Genomic DNA, 19,163 nt, shown 5'->3' on the forward strand with positions numbered 1-19,163 from the left:
AGTTTGACATTTTATTCATATCTTTTCCGTTAATGCTCGAAATTGGTATTATAATATGTCATTGGAAAGATAATTTCAAGGTCTATACAAACATATAAAATTTGGATAAAAACTATGAGGCACGAAAATAATATCTCTCAGTCTTTGAATGTCTTTCAATTCGGATAAAATTAGGACTTTAAAAAAAAGGAGTATTATTCAATTTCAAACTCTTTAATCTTATCTTTTCAAAACGGATAATTAGGATCTTTTAGAAACTTATAAAAGCTTCCAATTAATACTAATTGGTTTAGGAATTGGATTAAATCATTTGGACCCTCCACATGATCATTTGGTCGTAGGTAAGGTGGGCTTAGGTTCGGTTTGGGTTCAGTTTAATATTTTGGTCATAACTTATTCGTTATAACTCTGATTTGGGCTTATAATATATCATTGGAAAGCTCTTTGGAATCCCCTTCCAATTATTTAATCATTGAACCCAGATAATGGACCAAAATAAACAGAAATAAACGTTTTTATAAAGAGGACATGAAATGAATGATTTTATAGGACACGAAATGAATTATTTTGGGTTTAAAGGCATGAAAAGAGGAAAATAAGTTATGGTTTGGGGAAACGGGCTAGAATTTGGGTTGGTTTATGAAATGGAAATATGGATTTAAGCACTCCAAGATTAAATACTAAACCTGACCAATAATGGCGGTGAAAGGTTGTTCATCATCGGGTTTGGATTTGGGGAGACATTTTTAGGTGTCTACAACCATGTTTCAAAGTTTTTGTCCTAAGGAGATGATAGGGGATGTTCATGGTGATCTTCAGAAGTAGGAACAACAGGAACAGTACCATTTGAAAGCTTAGCCGTTGATTCAGGAAATGGAACAGTAACTGGGGAAAATCTAGTAAATGTTACATTGGGTTTCTACTGATTTTTATTCTGAAACAGTTGATAATTATGCTGATGGGTCTTCAAATCTTCTCTAGTAACTTTACTAGCAGAAGGATGAAAAAGATGAGTAGGTGGAGTAACCAGCTCGAGTTCATCATCAACCTCTGGGATAGAGTTAGGGTTTGCAGTCACATTAACACAACTCAATCGATGAAGATCTGAGGGAGCTATGGAACCAAAAGATGGGGTTTGAGGCAAAGGAGTTGATTGCTTCTTATTGCGAGCCATGACCAATGGATGCTGAGTGAGAAAAACTAGCTTCAGCAAATCGCCATTGAAATCGCCTTAAAGGAGAGAAAGCCAACAAAAGTCAAACCCCAAAAAAGCTTTTATGTTAGAGTAGTTTATTTTCTATGGACTGGGTGTAACTTGTAAGATTGATTGATTGTGCTTAATTTGGGGATTATATTGATTAATAGTTCAGATTAAAGTGATTATAGGAAATTGTGCATATGTGTGATTCGATAGGCCTTGAGAATTATGCTAGATTGCATTGTAAGTGCTAAAGATACGAACCACTGATTTAGGAATTGTAATTGTCGATTGAGTTTGATTTGTGACTTTCCTAGTTAGTGTCTCTTGTAGTTGGCGCTAGTTAAACCTTTAGGAGATAGCTTGTCGAGCTCTTTTGATTGCTCTTACCATTAGTCTTCACAACCATTGATTTGCATCTTATTCCCGAATTGCTACAATTTTCATGATTACTTGTTGATCCATGTTCCTAGTGCGTTATTTGTTTGGTTTCTTTGTTTGGTAGTTGGTTAGTGTACTATCTTTATCTTTGTCTTTGACCTAGCTTCGGTGCATTATTGAGAGCGCTTGAACATTACCGTTCCTTTGGGTTTGACCTTGACTTGTCTCTATATTGTATTTAGGTTGGTTAAGTGTTTAAAATTTAGTTTGACCGAGGGAGGATTAGTTTCAACGACCTAGTTCCACACCCCTCGTCAAAATGGCGTCAATGTCGGGAAACGGTGTCTATGTTTGAGTGTTTTTGATTGCTTGAGTGTAGGTCTTTGTATATACTTTTCTTTTATTTTGTTTTTGTTTGCTTTGTAAAAAAATGCCATGTTTCTCACTTCCTCAATATAACAATGAGCCTTTTGTGAATGTTTCAATAGACTTTAGGGATTTCTTGACTATAATCGTTGTAGTCATTGGGAGGCTTGTGAGATTTGTCGTTTTGATTAGAATGAGGAAACTAGAGGCATAGTTGAAAGCATTTTTAATGGTAGATTTCGAGCATTGTCAATCGATGATGCTTGGGATTTTTATGTATGGTTTGCTAGAGATACGTGTGATTGTGGTCATGGTTATTCAAATGCTTCCATTGATGATTTTTATGGTCCATGTTCCATGAATGATGAATCTTGCATTCCTACTTGTTCCCCCACTCCCTAATGTGATGTATATGCTCATGATTTTAATGTTGATTCTTCCAATCTTGGTTGTACTTCTTCTTCTCTTGTTGAGCCTCAATCTTCTACTCCTTTTGAATCTCTTATTGCTACTTTGGAAACTTAAATTAGGCATATTGAGCTTAGTAATGATCTTAGGCCTAAAAAGGATTCAATTCTAAATATTATGAGAAGTCAATTGGAGATGATGAAAAAGAGTTAGGTGTGTCTTAAAAAGAGTGAGGATCATCTTAAGGAGAGAAGAAGGAGAGGTGGAGCGCTTGATGGTCAATTTTCATCTTTGATACTTGTGTGTGAAAATTTCAAATCCAATGTGTGTGTTAAGGATGATGATGATGATTTTGAGCAACTAAGAGAGTGTGAGGATACCATTGATGAGCATTTGTGTGATGGGGAAGGAGTTGAGAATAAAGAGAGTGTTCAATTTGAAAACTCCAACCCTCTCACCCATTTTGATGAGTCTCTTGTGAATGATTGTGATTCTTCTATACATGAGTATTTGGACAAGCTTGAGGTTATGGCCAATAAGTTCTTAAAGAGTCAAAAGAAAAATCATAGCCTTTTGAGCGAGTTCATTGAGAATTTTTCATGGGAGAGAGATGATTTTGAAATGAATTTGCATCCGTTCATGCATGGTTTCGAGACTTTAGGCTTTAAGGAAGTTGAGGGAGTTGTTTCATAAAGGTAGTGGAGGAGATTATGTGGTTCCTCTTGAGAGTTGGATGTTTCAAGAAGATGGTGATCATTAGTGTTCTTCTTTTGAGGATTTTATGATTGATTTCCATGCTCTTATTGGTGATTCGAGGCATGGTGGTGAGGAAGAGTTCATTTGTAAAACCATAGCCCCTATTCCCTCCTCTCATATTCCTTTTTCAAGCAATTTCAACCTTATCCCCTACACTCCTATATCCCTCCCTTCCTTTGTCAATGAGCCTATTGGGGACCCCCTTGTCTATGATGATTTGTATGTGGCTCATTTGTCCCCAATTGAGTAAAAGGGTGATGTTTCCACCCAAAATTTTGTGAGGAGAGTTTGCCTTCTTCTTCCTTTTCTTTTTCCTTTTCTTATTTTATTGAATTTTCTTTTGATTCTTCTTCTTTCTCTTGGCATCTCTTTCCTTGTAGGTGTGCACTAAGATTTTTTTCATGTCTTCTTTTTGTCATGTGCACGCTTAATTTCTTATGAAATGTGTAGTAGTGCATTTGACAAGCTCTTGCGATCATTGTAATACTATTTTACTAGAGCGGTCAAGCTTGGACCTTAAGCGAGCCTTTCTCGGGAAGTAACCCGTGTTTATTGCTTTCATTTTCTTTTCTTTATAGAAAATATATTTTCTCTCATGGAAATGTTTGTGTTCCTTTTTCTAGGTACATGACTTGATATACTTTCGTGCTTCGATTTGGATCAAGAATCAAGGAAGATTGACTCCTATTTTGCTAGCACATGGAAAACAATACTCAATTCTAGATGAACTTAGCTTTGAAATATTAATTGGGTTATTTGCGTGTATTTACACCCACCTAACATCCGGTAATATCTTTCCTTTCTCTTTTTCTAATAGTTGATGCCTTTTTGGACATGTGTTGGTATTGTTGGATTGATCTCTTTGTTTTCCCCTCCCTTGGATTATTCTATTTGTGTTTGAGCATATTTTCTTATTCAAGCTTGGGGGAGGGTATTCTATCATGTTTGATGGGATATTGATTCATATATGCTATGCACCTTTGTATATGACTTTCCATGTTCTTACATTTTGAAAAACTCCAAAAAGATGTTTGTTTCTATCAAGGAAAATTTGCATTGTGTTTTGTTTTGTTCTTGCTTTAGACATAATACTTTTGGACTTGTATAGTTGAATGCTTTTCTTCTTAAATGGTAACAGTGTGCACGATTTGAGAGTATGTTAGGTTAACTCTAGGATAGAGTATGCTAAGGTAGTTGCTTAGAACTTTTGGGATCTTAAAGCCGGATTCTATTTGTTTATGAAAATTTTCAATTGCTCCCTTTTGGTGAATTTGAAGCTAAGAGCAAGTTTTTGCTACAACCATGAGAGGTTTCATTATTTTCAAGCCTTCTACATATTTTGCATGAGCAACTTGGATCCTTGACTATTGCGGACTTAATCTTGAATCTTGACTCATAATTCTCAAACACGAGACCGAACCATCTAGGGAGGAAAAGGCATCTTTTCGGGGTGGTAATTTTTTTTTTCTAGGTTAATCTTCTTTCTTTTTAGTTCATTGGGTTTACATTTTCCTACTTGCTAACCATTTGAGCATTTTCCCTTCTTTTCAAGCCACATCTTTAGAACTTTGAGCCTTTTGTTTCTTTTTGTTCCATTTTTGGTTTTTGTGAAGAAAATGACCATGTTCTTGGAGATTGTGGTATATGAGTTTTGATATTGGTCCTTATTTCTAAGCAAGCTTGTGTTTTGTATATCTTGTGAATAATGGCAAGTGAATAAATGAAAAAGCCGTCCAAAGTTAAAAAAAGGCAAGGACAATGAATAAAGTGAAAAATGAAAACAAAAATTGAAAACAAAAATGAGAAAAAGGAAATAAAATTCAAAAAGCTTTGGGAAAAATTGAAAAAAATAAAATGAAAAATGAAAAGTTCAAAAACATTTTGATGTAGATGTTTCACCCTATGTTAAGAATTAAGGACAATGCTTTGTTCAAGCTTAGAGGAAAGCGTTCTTACGCTTTTTGTATATATGATTGTGGTTATAGCTTTAAATAAGCTTGAGGGTGTTATTTTGTTTTTGTTTTTTGAATACTTGGTTAAGAGGAGAAGGTTTGATCACACTTTTTCTTCACAAATTAGGAATACCACCAAATTCTAAAATTTAAGCCTACCCTCACCTTTTTGCCCTTATATTAAAACCTTTGGGAAAGACCTTATGACCTAGAGGTTGAGTCACATATCGGGGGAAGGCATTATGAATTTAAGCCTAAGGCGAGGGGATCAGAGTCAAGATGTCAAAAAACCTCAAATCTATTTGTTTTTTTCGGTTCCTTCGAGGAACTATAGAGATGCTCACTAAAAGGAGATTTGAAGCTAGTTAGGAGAATGTACTAAAATATTTTGAGGTGAAAGTAAATTGCGTTTCTTTAGTTCTCTATGCTTAGCATGTCCTATGTTTCAATCAACCTTATATATCTTAGAACGTGCACTCCCTTACTTGTTTAAAAAGATTTGCATTCACTTGTGTTTGTACATTTGGAAAAGTCCTTTCATGAACATTTGTTTTCTTTTCTTGTATTTTGGTTTCTTTTTCATGCTTTTCCTTGTTTGTATTATTAAAAGAGTTATAGGTTAATCTCTTAGGAAACTTTTACGAAAGCATTACTCGTCCTCTATGGTGATCTACAGGTTTAAATTGCTGGTCTTTAATTGCTAACATTGAGTATTATTCCTACGAAAGTGAGTTAGTCTATATTCTTGTCTCTTCTCTTCTTTTTGTTTGTTTGAATAAGCTCAGCATTTCTCCCTTGGTTTTGTTTTGCTCGAGGATGAGAAAAAGGTAAGCTTGGGGGTATTTAATGGGTGTCATAAATTGGCACCCATTTGATGAGCATTAAGGTTATTTTATTCCTCTTTTCATAGCTTTCATGCTCAACAAATGCCTAGTTTTTTTTGCATGTGGTCTTGGTTTTACCTTTCCTCTCTTATTTTGCACCTTTTGTGCATTTTGTTGGTTTTTCTACTCTTTTCTCCTTTATTTGCTCTATTTTTGTGGTTGTAGGTTTTGTACTAGATCCGGGTCTTGAAATTGGTGATTTACTAAGGTGAAAGATGCTTTTGGAGAAAGCTCATGGCAATTGAAAAGCTCAAGATGCAAGGAAATGGATTCTCCAATTTCTAGCTCTTGCGCTCTCAAGCCGTGCTCTCATGAAGATGGGTTGTTGAACCCACTGTCAAGTGCTTTTTGGTACTACCACTCTTAGTGTTCATCATCATCATCATCATATTGCACGTTCATCTGAAGACCTTAGCGAACGCACAAAACCGCAAGAAGAGCCGAAGAAACCCAGAGAAGCGGGGCGCGCAAGGAAAGAGCCTGGGCCACCAACGGTCGCGGGCGCGTCACCTACCAGCGCGGGCGAGCATCCTTGCCCGCTCGGGCGCGCTCTCCTGGGTATTTACTAGCTCGGTTTTTGCTTTGCGCCTCCTATTTATACCTCTTTATAACACGATTTTGGAAGAACTTAATTCACAATTTTTAGGTCATAATTTTATCTTATTTGAGAGCTTCTCTGTCTAGTTTTAGGGTAAGATTAGGAGTATATTTTAGAGAGATAAAGTGAGGAATTTCAATGGTGTTTGAGAGATTGAAGATTCAATGGTGACAGTTATGTTGGAGATCTTCTCTATTATCAATGAGCATTTCTAAACTCTATCTCATTTATTGCTTTGTTTAATATTCTTGTTTGTTTGGATTGATTTTGATGTTAGATGCTTGATTAGTGTAGTTGTTCTTCATATATTGTTGATTCTTGATTCCTTTAGTTGATTGTTGAAACATGATAATGTTAGAGTAGTTGTTTGGCTAGGGATTGTGTGAAACTTGTATGATTGATTAATTGTGCTTAGTTTGGGGATTATGCTGATTAATTGTTGAGATTAAAGTGATTAATGGAAATTTTTCATGTGTTTGATTCGATAGGCCTTGAGAATTATGCTAGATTGCATTGTAATGGCTAAAGATACGGACCATTGATTTAGGAATTGCAATAGTCAATTGAGTTTGATGACGTTCCTAGTTAGTGTCTCTCGTAGTTAGCGCTAGTTAGACCTGTAGGAGATAGCTTGTCGAGCTCTTAATATTGCTCTTACCATTAGTCTTCGCAACCATTGATTTGCATCTTGTTCCTGAATTGCTACTGATTAGGGGATTTTTCCCCACCAATCACCATCTGACAAGTGGACCAATCAGGTTCCGCCATGTGTCCGTCACATGGGCCAATAGGAGCCTGCCACGTGTCAAGCAATGATCCATCCACAATGGACCAATTACGACACGACACGTGTCCTTCCCATGACACCTGGGATAACCGGTCACCTAGGCCCAACTTCCGAGGGAAGCCCAATCAGCCCAAGGTTAACCTAAACCTAGATTGGCACGTTTCCCGAGGTTATAAATACCTCCCTTAATCCTCATTAAGGGGGGGACGCAAAAAAAACGCAGATTACACACATTAAACACTCTCACCTAGAGAGACCCAATCACTTTAATTTCCGCATTAATTACTCCTTAATCAAGTACTAACTTCACCGTCGGAGGCGGATCTCCAATCATCCGGAGCATCCGTTTGTTTTGCAGGTACAGGCGTCCGGTTCCAGTCTCAAAATTGTAACTCTCCCGCAGGACATCAGAAAACCCCGAAACATCTTGGCGCCGTCTGTGGGGAGAGTACTTCTGAGATGGCATCCACGTTTGTACCGGCTCCTGAAGAGAGACGTCCCCTGGACGACCCTCTAGTTCAGTCGGACCACGATACTGAGAATGAATTTGAAGTTGAAGCTCACACAGCTTCAGACGGGACCCTAAGGGCCCGACGTACCCGTCATACCGAAAGGAGGGAACGGGAACATCTTCAAACTGGAAGCGAGCCAGCAGGCGCACCGCCTGTTCGGCAGCAGCCGACTGATGGGTCTGCTCCCATCACAAGGAACGAACTCATGACCTTCATGAGGGACTTCAAGGGAGAAATTCAAGAGTTGATCAACAAGAAGCCGCCTGCTCTGGACAAGGAGCAGTCGGCTAAGAAACCCTCCACTTCACGGAAGAGGAAGCCAGTTCAAGGGCGAGAGGCGACCCCTCATCCTAAATCTAGGAAGTGGGAGCCACCTGCCCTTGATTTCACAAAATACCGTTTTCCTACTCCAGGAAATAGGAAACCTGTTCGTCATATTCAAGCGGACGGGTCGAGGAAAACATACACAGACGCTCGGCTACTGCTAGAGCAGAAGAAGAGTGACCGATTGTCAGAGTCGGCCTCTACTTCAAACTTCCAAGACAGTCTGCGAAATACCTCGATGAGGCATACTCTGTCGTATCATGAGAGTCAGTCAGGCGGCACCTCCCGTCAGTCCGACTTTCATAGCGACCAGGCGGTACCAAACTTACCGTTTGTACCGCAACAACTGTATTTTTACAGCCACCTCCGTTTGGTGGACATGCAGCAAAAAATGTCCAACCTATGGACTGGCAGGTACGGTTGCTTAGATTTGGTGAACAGCCGTCGGCCTTCTCCAAGGAAATTACTGAAGCCGCTCAGCCAGCCAAAGTGAAAAATGTATTAGTAGGCGCCTATGACGGCACTACTAACCCAGAAGACCATCTGATGGCATTCATCAACCTGATGTACCTTCAAGGGTTGGATGATCCCACTTGGTGCAAGTGTTTCCCAGCGACTCTCAAAGGAATCGCACAACAATGGTTCGGAAACCTGCCGACTGGTTGTGTAAATAACTTCAAGACGCTTGCTTACTTATTCACCTCCAACTTCGCCATGAACATCCCTGCGAAGAAGACGACCCTTGATTTAGGAACAATTCAGCAGGGCAAGAAGGAGGGGCTTCGTTCTTACATCAGGCGGTTTAACCTGATGAGAATACAGATTCAAGGGTTACCGGATGAAGTAGCCTATACTGACTTTTTCAGAGGTCTCAAAGACGGGTCGACCTTCAAATTTGATTTGGTCCGAAAGAGGGTGGCGACTCTTCAAGAGGCCTTGATTGAAGCGGAAGCCTATATACAAGCGACTGATCTTTGTAGTACGGTAAAACAGTCAGACGGGAAAAGGTCCGACAAAAGAGAAGGACGACAGAAGCAGTCGTCAAACAAATACGAGAAGAGAAAAGAGGTATGGGCAACTGATTCCTCTAAACAGTCGTCCCAGAAAAAGAAAAAAGAATTCAAACCATACTCCCCAAAGTATGTGTTTAACAAGGATAGCCAATTTATCCTAAAGGAAATCAAGGGACGGATCTCAATTGAGAAGCCGGTCCCCATGAAGGGTTCTGCAAACAATCGGAACCAAGAAAAATTCTGTGATTATCATGAAGATGTTGGTCATCACACCAATGAATGCATCAGTCTCATGCGGTATCTGGACCGCCTGGCTGAGCAAGGTGATCTTGACACTTATGTCAAGAAATCTACGGGGAACACTTCCTCGAAAAAGCAGTCGACCAAAAAGAATCAACAGGCCGACAGCTCCGATACAGATGATGCAGTCGTCTACACCATTGCAGGCGGCTTCTCAGGAGGCGGCCCCACTATTAGGGGCAACAAAGACAATATCAGACGGTTAGATGTAAATTCCGTTCACCAAGAACGGACCTCCAAATATTCATTTCCTGAGATTGTCATCTCTGAAGAAGATCTAGGAGGGGTAAGAGGGCCGCATGACGACCCTATCGTTATTGAATGTAAAGTGGCCAACCAGAGAGTTGGCCGAATCCTCATAGATACCGGAAACTCCTCAGATCTCATCAGTAGCAAATGTCTGTCGAAACTAAAATATCGGACTGATTGCATACATCCGGCATCCCACCCTTTAGTAGGGTTTGGAGGAGGAGGAGTCCACCCAGTGGGACGAGTGGATTTACCCATCCGCCTGGGCGAAAAAGGGGAAGGGCGACACATGGTAGTCCGGTTCCTGGTAGTAGAAGAACTCTCGGCCTACAACATGATTCTGGGACGACCAACCCTGAATAATTCCAAGGCTGTTATAATCCCATCTCTTATGTTGCTCAAGTTTGAGAGGGATAATGGAACAGTCGGGTCCCTAAGGGGAGATCAGAGGATGGCCCGAGAGTGTTATCTCTCGGATGTCAAGCCCACTGTTATGGCCACTATGTCGAGCGGTGGAAAAATAGACCTTGACAATGTCAAGGAGAGTGCGCCTGTTCAAGAAGCAGGCGGCAAGAAGAGAAAGGCATCCCAGACAGGGGCCGCAAGAAAAGACAAAAAATAGCAATCATTGGCAGAGGAGCGGTCAGATGAATTCCGCCCTCAGCCAGCTGGTGAGCATACGGACCTGATCTTAGATGACTCGCGTCCTGACAGAACAATCAAGGTTGGGACGACTGCTCTAAGGGACCTGGGTGACGACTTTCACAAAGTATTGAAAGAATACAAGGACATCTTTACATTCGAAGTCCATGAAATGCCAGGCATTAGTCCTGATCTGACGGTACATAAACTGGCCGTGGATCCAAAAAAGAGCCGGTACGGCAGAAGAAGCGGAACCATGGCGAAGAAAGAAGTCAGGCGGCAGCCGCCAAAGTTAAAAAATTACTTGATGCAGGGTTCATTCGGCAATGTTACTTCCCAGACTGGGTTGCAAATGTGGTGCTTGTTAAAAAGCCGAATGGCACCTGGCGAATGTGTGTAGACTACACAAACTTAAACAAGGCGTGCCCCAAAGACAGTTACCCTCTGCCTAAAATTGATAACCTGGTCAAAAGCCGGCCATGCTTTGATGAGCTTTATGGACGCCTACTCTGGTTTCCATCAAATTCCTTTATGGGAGAAAGATCAGGAGAAGACGGCCTTCGTCACTGATCAGGGGTTATACTGTTACACGGTCATGTCGTTTGGTCTTAAGAATGCCCCGGCCACTTTCCAGCGAATGATAAACACTGTGTTCTTTGATCAGATTGGGAGAAATGTCGAGGCATATATTGATGATATGATTGTCAAGTCTAAACTTCAGAAAGATCATCTGTCGGACCTCCGAGAAACTTTCGCCACACTCAGGCGGCACCATGTCATGCTCAATCCCAAGAAATGTGTCTTTGGAGTTGAGTCTGGGAAATTTCTCGGATTCCTTATCAATCAGAGAGGAATAGAGGCGAACCCTGAGAAGGTGCAGGCGGTCATCGACATGCAGTCGCCTCGTACCATCCGAGAGGTTCAGAAGTTAACAGGTTGTCTGGCGGCCTTGGGAAGATTTCTAAGCCGATCAGGCGACAAATGCCTATACTTTTTCCAGGCAATTAAGAAAAAGGCAAGGTTTGAATGGGGGCCGGATGCTGAGGCGGCCTTCCAGAAATTGAAAGTTCACTTGCATTCCTTGCCGAGGCTGGTCAGCCCTTTGCCCAAAGAAGTACTCTACATGTACCTGGTCGTCTCTGATCATGCGTTAAGCGTTGTTCTCCTTGCTGAAAGAGACGGCTGTCAGCTCCCGGTCTACTTTGTCAGTCATCTACTAAAAAATGTCGAGTTGAGGTATCCCTTAGTGGAGAAATTTGGTCTTGCACTCTTCATGGCTGTTAAAAAATTGAAGCCCTACTTTTTGGCACATGCAGTTGTCGTGTATACAGACCAACCTATCAAGCGGCCACTGACCATCATGGAGTCGTCAGGCCGAATGATCAAATGGGCCATAGAAATACAGAGCCTCGAAGTTACTTTCGAGCCTAGAAAAGCAGTGAAGGGGCAAGCCTTTGCTGACTTTATTGTTGAGATGACTCGTCCTCCTGACTCTCAAGTTACAGACCAAGTCTGGAAGGTATATGTGGATGAAAGCTCTACTTCAAATGGTTGTGGAGCAGGAGTCATATGTCAGTCGCCAGAGGGCGACAGGTACGAGTATGCTTTACGCTTCAGTTTTCAGGCCTCAAACAATGAGGCAGAATATGAAGCTTTACTAGCCGGAATCCGCATGTGCAAGGCGGCAGGAGCAAGAAAAATAAACGCCTGTTCCGATTCACAATTGATAGTGAGTCAGTACAATGGCGAATACGAAGCAACCCATCCGGTCATGATCAAGTATTTACAGGCGGTCCGACAAGCAGTCGGCTCCCTTGAGGATTTCCATCTGACCCAAGTGCCGAGATCAGAAAACAACCAGGCGGATGCACTTTCAAAATTAGCATCATCCGCCTCCTGTGATACTCCTCGAACTGTTTTTTGGGAAGTAATGGAGAGGAGAAGCATTGAGGATGAACCTATTGGAATCCTAGACAGAAGCTCAACCTGGATGGATCCAATCAGGGCATATCTGACAAATGGTACCCTGCCGGATGATCATCAACAGGCGGCAGCACTGAAAAAACGAGCAACCAGTTTTGAAATAATGAAGGGAGAACTTCACAAAAGGGGGTACCTTCAACCCTTCTTAAAGTTTGTTACTCCAGAAAAGGGACGAGAGATACTAGACGATCTTCACTCTGGTTACTGTGCTTCCCATATAGGTGGTAGGACGCTTGCTCAATGGGCAAGACGGCAGGGCTACTTTTGGCCTACTTTAGAAGCAGATGCAATGGAGATGGTGAAAAAATGTGACAAGTGCCAAAGGTTTGGCAAGCTAATTCACCGTCCGGCTACTGACCTCACTACCATTCATAGCCCACTACCGTTTGCTAAGTGGGGCATGGATATTCTGGGTCCATATACGCCTGCTACAGGCGGAAGGAGGTACATACTTGTTGCCGTCGACTACTTCACTAAATGGGTAGAGGCGGAGGCTGTAAAGGGAATCAAGACGAAGGATGTAATTTCATTCATCTGGAAAAATGTCATCACTCGGTTCGGGGTTCCCATGTCTATGGTTTTTGATAATGGTCCCCAATTTGAGACGTCTGTTCTCAAAAGCTGGTTGGGTGACCAAGGAATTGCACACTACTTTGCATCTGTCGGTCGTCCACAAGCAAACGGCCAGGTAGAAGCCTTTAATAAAATCATCTCAGACGGTCTCAAAAAAAAGATTGAACGAGCAGGCGGCCTATGGGCGGATGAATTACCACATGTTCTCTGGGCCATTAGGACGACTTAAAAAGGGGCGACTGGAGAAACTCCATTCCTCCTAACTTATGGTGCGGAAGCTGTTCTTCCAATAGAACACGACGAGCCGACTCTTCGAGTAATGCTATATGACGAAGAGGCAAACTGGGAAGTCATGCGCTTGGCATTAGACTCACTTCCTGAAAGGAGGGGCAATGCTGTCTTGCGCCATGAAATTTACCGCCTAAGAATGACTAGATCATACAACAAAAAAGTACACAGGCGTCCACTCAAAGTGGGGGACTTTGTACTTAGAAAAATGGAAGTAGTTGGTAGGGCTAATGAGTCTGGCAAACTAACTCCCAACTGGGAAGGACCCTACCGAATCTGTGAAGAGGTCAGGGACGGTACCTACCGTCTGGGAACACCAGACGGACAACCGTTGCCTCGAACTTGGAATGTAGATAATCTTAAGAAATATTTCTTTTGAATGATATAAATAGTCAAGGGCTACTTAATTAAAGTTTGTTGTTTCATTCAATTTTGTACTAAGAGGGGCACGCCTACTAACAAACAAACGGCTACTCTCCATACTCAGTTTTCATTTTTACTGAAGAGGGGCATGCCTACTGACAAACAGTCGGCTACTCTCCATGTTCAATTTTTATTCTTACTTAAGAGGGGCAGGCCGCCTATACATTTACAGTCGCCTACTCTCCTTTGAGTATTTCACTTTATCTTCAGAGGGGCATGTCGCCTGTACCTTTACAGTCGGCTACTCTCCATTGAGTATTTTACTCTATCTTCAGAGGGGCATGCCGCCTGTACCTTTACAGTCGGCTACTCTCCATTGAATATTTTACTCTATCACCATAGGGGCATGCCGTCTGGACATATAGTCGGCTACTCTCCATAGAAGAGGGCCGACTAGTTCCAAAGCACACGGCCACCCCCCTTATACTTAGCTAAAAATGATCAGGGCCTGGCCGACCCTGTGCCTAAACAGGCGGCTACCCTCCTCTTACTTAGCACATACGTTCACCAAGAACTAACCAAGGCCACAAGCCGAATGATCATTCCAGGCGCCAAGCCAACTGATCCAATCTTTAAACTAATACGACCTGTCCCAACATCATAGCAGGCGTCCGGCGGCATCCCTCCGGATGAAATTCGTCGCAAAGAGCAGCTCCCTTTTGGGTGGAACATTGCTCTATAAACAAATTACACGGCACCTATACGACTGTCCCCAAGGGCAACCACGTAGCCGTTTTTGAGACAAGGATAACTCTATCACTAACCAAACCAGTGGTAGCAGTTGACATCTGAGTCTGATGACCGCCTGTATTACTTGGGATAAATGTAGGGGGTACCTCTTGAGTTAATAGCCAACAAACATTGGCGAATCAAAAGGTTCAGCCGGCCTCCGCCGCCTGGTACCTTTACTACTCAAGCAGGAGTGACGGCGACTGAGTAACACCAAAGTTAACTCATAGTCACTCTCTCAAACTTAGTATGGAGCCTAAAAGGTATGAGTCGTCCGCCTGTTTTTAGCAAACAGGGGCTCTCAACCACTACTCCTGCTAGGTTAACAACCTATGAGTTAAAAGCCAACAAACATTGGCGAATAAAGGGGAACAACCGGTACCCACCGCTTTATACCTCTACTACTCAGTTACTTGGCGACTAGGTAACAATCATGTTTACTTGGTCACTCCTTAAAAATTTAGTATGAAACTAAAAAGGTGTTCATACAGCACCTGTTCACACTAGATTAAATATGGCGGGGAACAGTCGGCCTAGACGGCCCAAAGTCTCTAGCCTAAAAGCATGACAAGTAGGAAACCACTTTCCTACTTGGTTAATTTTACAAATGACAGGACCGCCTGCCTAAAGGGGATTCAGTCTTTAAAATGTTTCGAATACCGATTGGATAAATGGCCGACTGATCGTTTAGCCTGGAAACAGACAACCAGTCGTCCAGGGGCATAGGCGACGTGACTAACTATCCGTACCTGTCTGCAACTATCGGCCATGTAAAACAGTCGGTATAGTGTACAATTGGATATCAGAATATTCAATACTTAAACAAATTTGAAGCAAAACAAAAATATTCATTAAAAGGAAGCCGGTCATTAAAGACCGGCAAAATATTCAGAGCCCCGGCCCCCTGGCCGGGTAAATACAAACAAACGGCACGCAGGCCGTGGAAAGAAGACATAAAGCTTAAGAAGGGGGCAGATCTTCAATATTAGCAGCTGCCGCCTGGTCAGCACTCTTCTTGCTGGACTCGGCTTCAGCTGCATCCTTCTTTGATGCATTACCCCCAAGCGGCACAAGCGCCACTACCGGCTGCTCCTCCTCCTCCAACGCCTCTTCCTCAGCAACCGCCAGGATCTCTTGATTATATCTATCAGAACATTGGCGGTACGTTTTTTCCCATGAGGCAAAGTCGGCATTGGGGAAGAGGCGGCCCCAAGTCATGCGTTGGATTTAAGCAGAGTCTTCCATCATCTCCCGGACCAGCTCTTTCTTTTCTTTCTCGGCCTTTTCTGAGAGCTCCTGAGTAAGACTCTTCTCCTGGGTCACCAGGCGTTCCTTTACGCTCGCCAAGGATTTCTCCAAGGTTTCGTATGAGGACATCTTTTGGCAAAGAGGTCTCAGCTCGGCCTTGAGGTTGTTGATGGTCGCCTCCAGCTCGCTATTCCTCTTCTGGGCCGCCTCTAACTGAGCCCGGATAGCGGCGGTAGCCTGCGCCTGATAATAAAGAATATCAATGGTCAGAACTTCATTTTGGGCAATTTGAAACATTGCCTTATCACAGTCAGAGGCGGCCATAGCTTTTGCAGCCTTTACCTCTTTGTTCTTCCGGTCAAGGGGCTTGCGAAGGCTGTTCACTCGGAGCAAGGCCTAAGTAAAAAGGGGAACAGGCGTCAGTTTCCAAACAAAAAAGAAAACAGGCGTCCTGGAATTCAAATACTCAAAAATATGCTAAGTATACCTCAGCAAGGACCCCTGCAATCCCGTCTAGGTCAAGGGTGCCGACACCCCTGACCGCCTCCCTTTCAGCTGGAGGAACGGCCTTGATCATAGACTTGGCCACCTCGACCAAGTCAGGCTCCTGAGGACCGGCTGCATCAAGCATAAACAAACGGATTAGACCTAGTAAAGAAGGGAGCAAGTCTAAAATTTACAAGGATAATTTCATACTTCTAGGTGGCCCAGCTGGAGTTTTAGAAGAAGTGGCCGGCTGTTTCTCAGCCGCCGCATGTTTCCTGGCAAAACCAGGAGAGCTCGCAACAGTCGTCCTCCGGGCCTTGGGGTCCGGCTGTTGGGAAGAAGAAGCTCTTGGAGCGCCCGTCTAAAAAAGAATAAAAGAGTCAGTATATGCATAAACACAACTCCAAAAAGAGGGTGAAAGGTTCGAAGCCCACCAAGGGTGCCCCCTTGTTGGGGGAGTCGGTTGAAGACTGTTGCATGATGGAGGCCCGCAACATGGCCGCCGCAGTCTTGGAGGCGGTAATTTTGCTCATGGCGTCCGCTGCAAAAACAAATAGCAAAGTTAATAAAAGTCATAACAAGAAATGCATGGAACAACAGAGTATTCGACAGGCCGGCTACCTCTTGAGCACCGACTGCTGAGGCCACAGGCGGCCAAAAAGTACTCGTCGTAGAGCCATTTGAAGCTCGAAACGCAGAGCAGGGGTACTTGCTCTCGTACCCCTGAAGTAGAGTTCACCTTCGACTCTACTTTGAAGAGTCCTTTATCTAGGATCTCTTTCTTAGCCTTGGGGGGAACAGGCGGCATGCTGCGGCCGCCTACAAGAAGGGGCGGATTCTTGTTCCACCTGTTGAAGCGCTTGTTCAGCTCTGTGTCTGAACTCTCAATGATAAGGAAGGTGCTCCGCCAGTCCTTCAATTTGTTTGCTTTACCTCTCGTCATGAGGTAGCCCCTGTGGCTCGTCAATTGATACCAGCCGGTACCGCCTGCCTTAGGGGTCCGGCTGAGGTAGTTCATGTGGGTGAAAGCCTCGAAGTTCGGCTCCACCCCGTGCAGTTCGCACCCGGCCACATAGCCGAGTACGTTGACCCAGGAGTTCGGGGCTAACTGCCATAACCCCAACTCATACCCATCCAAGATCCGCTAAACAGCCGGATGTAGTGGGAAGCGCAGCCCAGCCTTGATGACCGCCTCGTAGCAGCCAAAGCAGGCGCCATCATAACTGGTACCAGCCGGCCAGACGATTGTGTCTTCTGGATCCGGCACGAACACTAAAAAGTCGGGGCCCATTGTGTGGTTTGCGATAAAGCTCTCCACTTTCTCTTGCATGGCTGTGATCCGGCCCCGAGGTACCGTGCAGTAGTAGGGGGTATTTTGCTCTCGGTGAGAGGCGGATGGCTCCGCCCAATCGTCCCCCTTCTCAACTGCGTGACAAAACCTCGCCTCTTGTAGGCGACTGTTTTTCTCTTCTGTGTCCAGAGAAGCATGGCCAGAAGAGCTAGACTCGGAATCGTCCTCTGACGAGTCCGAAGAGGACGACCCCTCCCCTCTCCCGGAGGGGCCCGCCTCCTCTCCTTTAAAAGGAGCAGGAGAGAATGTAGAATTGTCAACTGTAAAATGGGAAGGGGTCACTTTGACTCCTCCCTCAGAACTGCCGGCTTTCAAGCCGCTTTGTTTCACTACCACATCTGGCGCCTGGTCAGATGTTTCACTAATCGGCACCCTGTGGGAGGAGCCGTCTGAGTTTGAGATCCTGGCAGTCTTTTTTGTTCTGGCCATCATGCTCTGCATAGACACAGATACAGTCGGACTTTGTATAAAGGGCAAAGATGGGTCCAGAAAAGGGCAGGCGGCACTCCTAGTCCTAGATTCAGCCGTCCCCGGTGACCGGCTGATCACTAACCTAGGTCGTGTCGTGTGCTTCCGTGGTGCCATTTCAAAAAAGAATAAAGTAAAGAGAAAATTAAGAGTAAGAGAACCGACGGTTACCTGAACGAGTGACAATTGATGAAGTTCTGAAAATCCTTTGTAGTCGGCTTGTCAGAGCAGGCGGTAGGCAGAAAGGGTCCAAAATGTCAGAGCAAGTTCAGGGGTCCGAATGTTCTCTCACAAAGTTTTCAAGTGTGAAAATGACCGAAGTCAACACTCCTTTATATAGGCGAAGTGAGAAGGCGAAGGGTCACTTCCAGAATTCAAAACTTTGGCGGGAGAATCTCTCTGCCTCTCGCCAAGTGACACCTGTAGCAGGCCGTCGCCTGTTACAGGGCGATACCTGTCACATATAACACGTGACCAGTCACGTGCCACCTGTGAGGGGCAAATGATTAGTGGATTTTTCCCCACCAATCACCATCTGACAAGTGGACCAATCAGGTTCCGCCATGTGTCCGTCACATGGGCCAATAGGAGCCTGCCACGTGTCAAGCAATGATCCATCCACAATGGACCAATTACGACACGACACGTGTCCTTCCCATGACACCTGGGATAACCGGTCACCTAGGCCCAACTTCCGAGGGAAGCCCAATCAGCCCAAGGTTAACCTAAACCTAGATTGGCACGTTTCCCGAGGTTATAAATACCTCCCTTAATCCTCATTAAGGGGGGGACGCAAAAAAAAACGCAGATTACACACATTAAACACTCTCACCTAGAGAGACCCAATCACTTTAATTTCCGCATTAATTACTCCTTAATCAAGTACTAACTTCACCGTCGGAGGCGGATCTCCAATCATCCGGAGCATCCGTTTGTTTTGCAGGTACAGGCGTCCGGTTCCAGTCTCAAAATTGTAACTCTCCCGCAGGACATCAGAAAACCCCGAAATAGCTACAATTTTCATGATTACTTGTTGATCCCCGTTCCTATTGCTTTATTTGTTTGGTTTCTTTGTTTAGTGGTTAGTGTTCTCTCTTTATCTTTGTCTCCGAGCTAGCTTAGGGTCATAATTGAGAGCACTTGAACATTACTGTTCCTTTGGGTTCTGACGAGAGGAAAAACTAGGTCGTCATCTAATTCTCTCTTGGTTAAACTAAATTTATAATCACTTAACAAACCTTATA

Source organism: Chenopodium quinoa, unplaced genomic scaffold (assembly GCF_001683475.1).
Source record: "Chenopodium quinoa cultivar QQ74 unplaced genomic scaffold, ASM168347v1, whole genome shotgun sequence".
Taxonomy (NCBI): domain Eukaryota; kingdom Viridiplantae; phylum Streptophyta; class Magnoliopsida; order Caryophyllales; family Amaranthaceae; genus Chenopodium; species Chenopodium quinoa.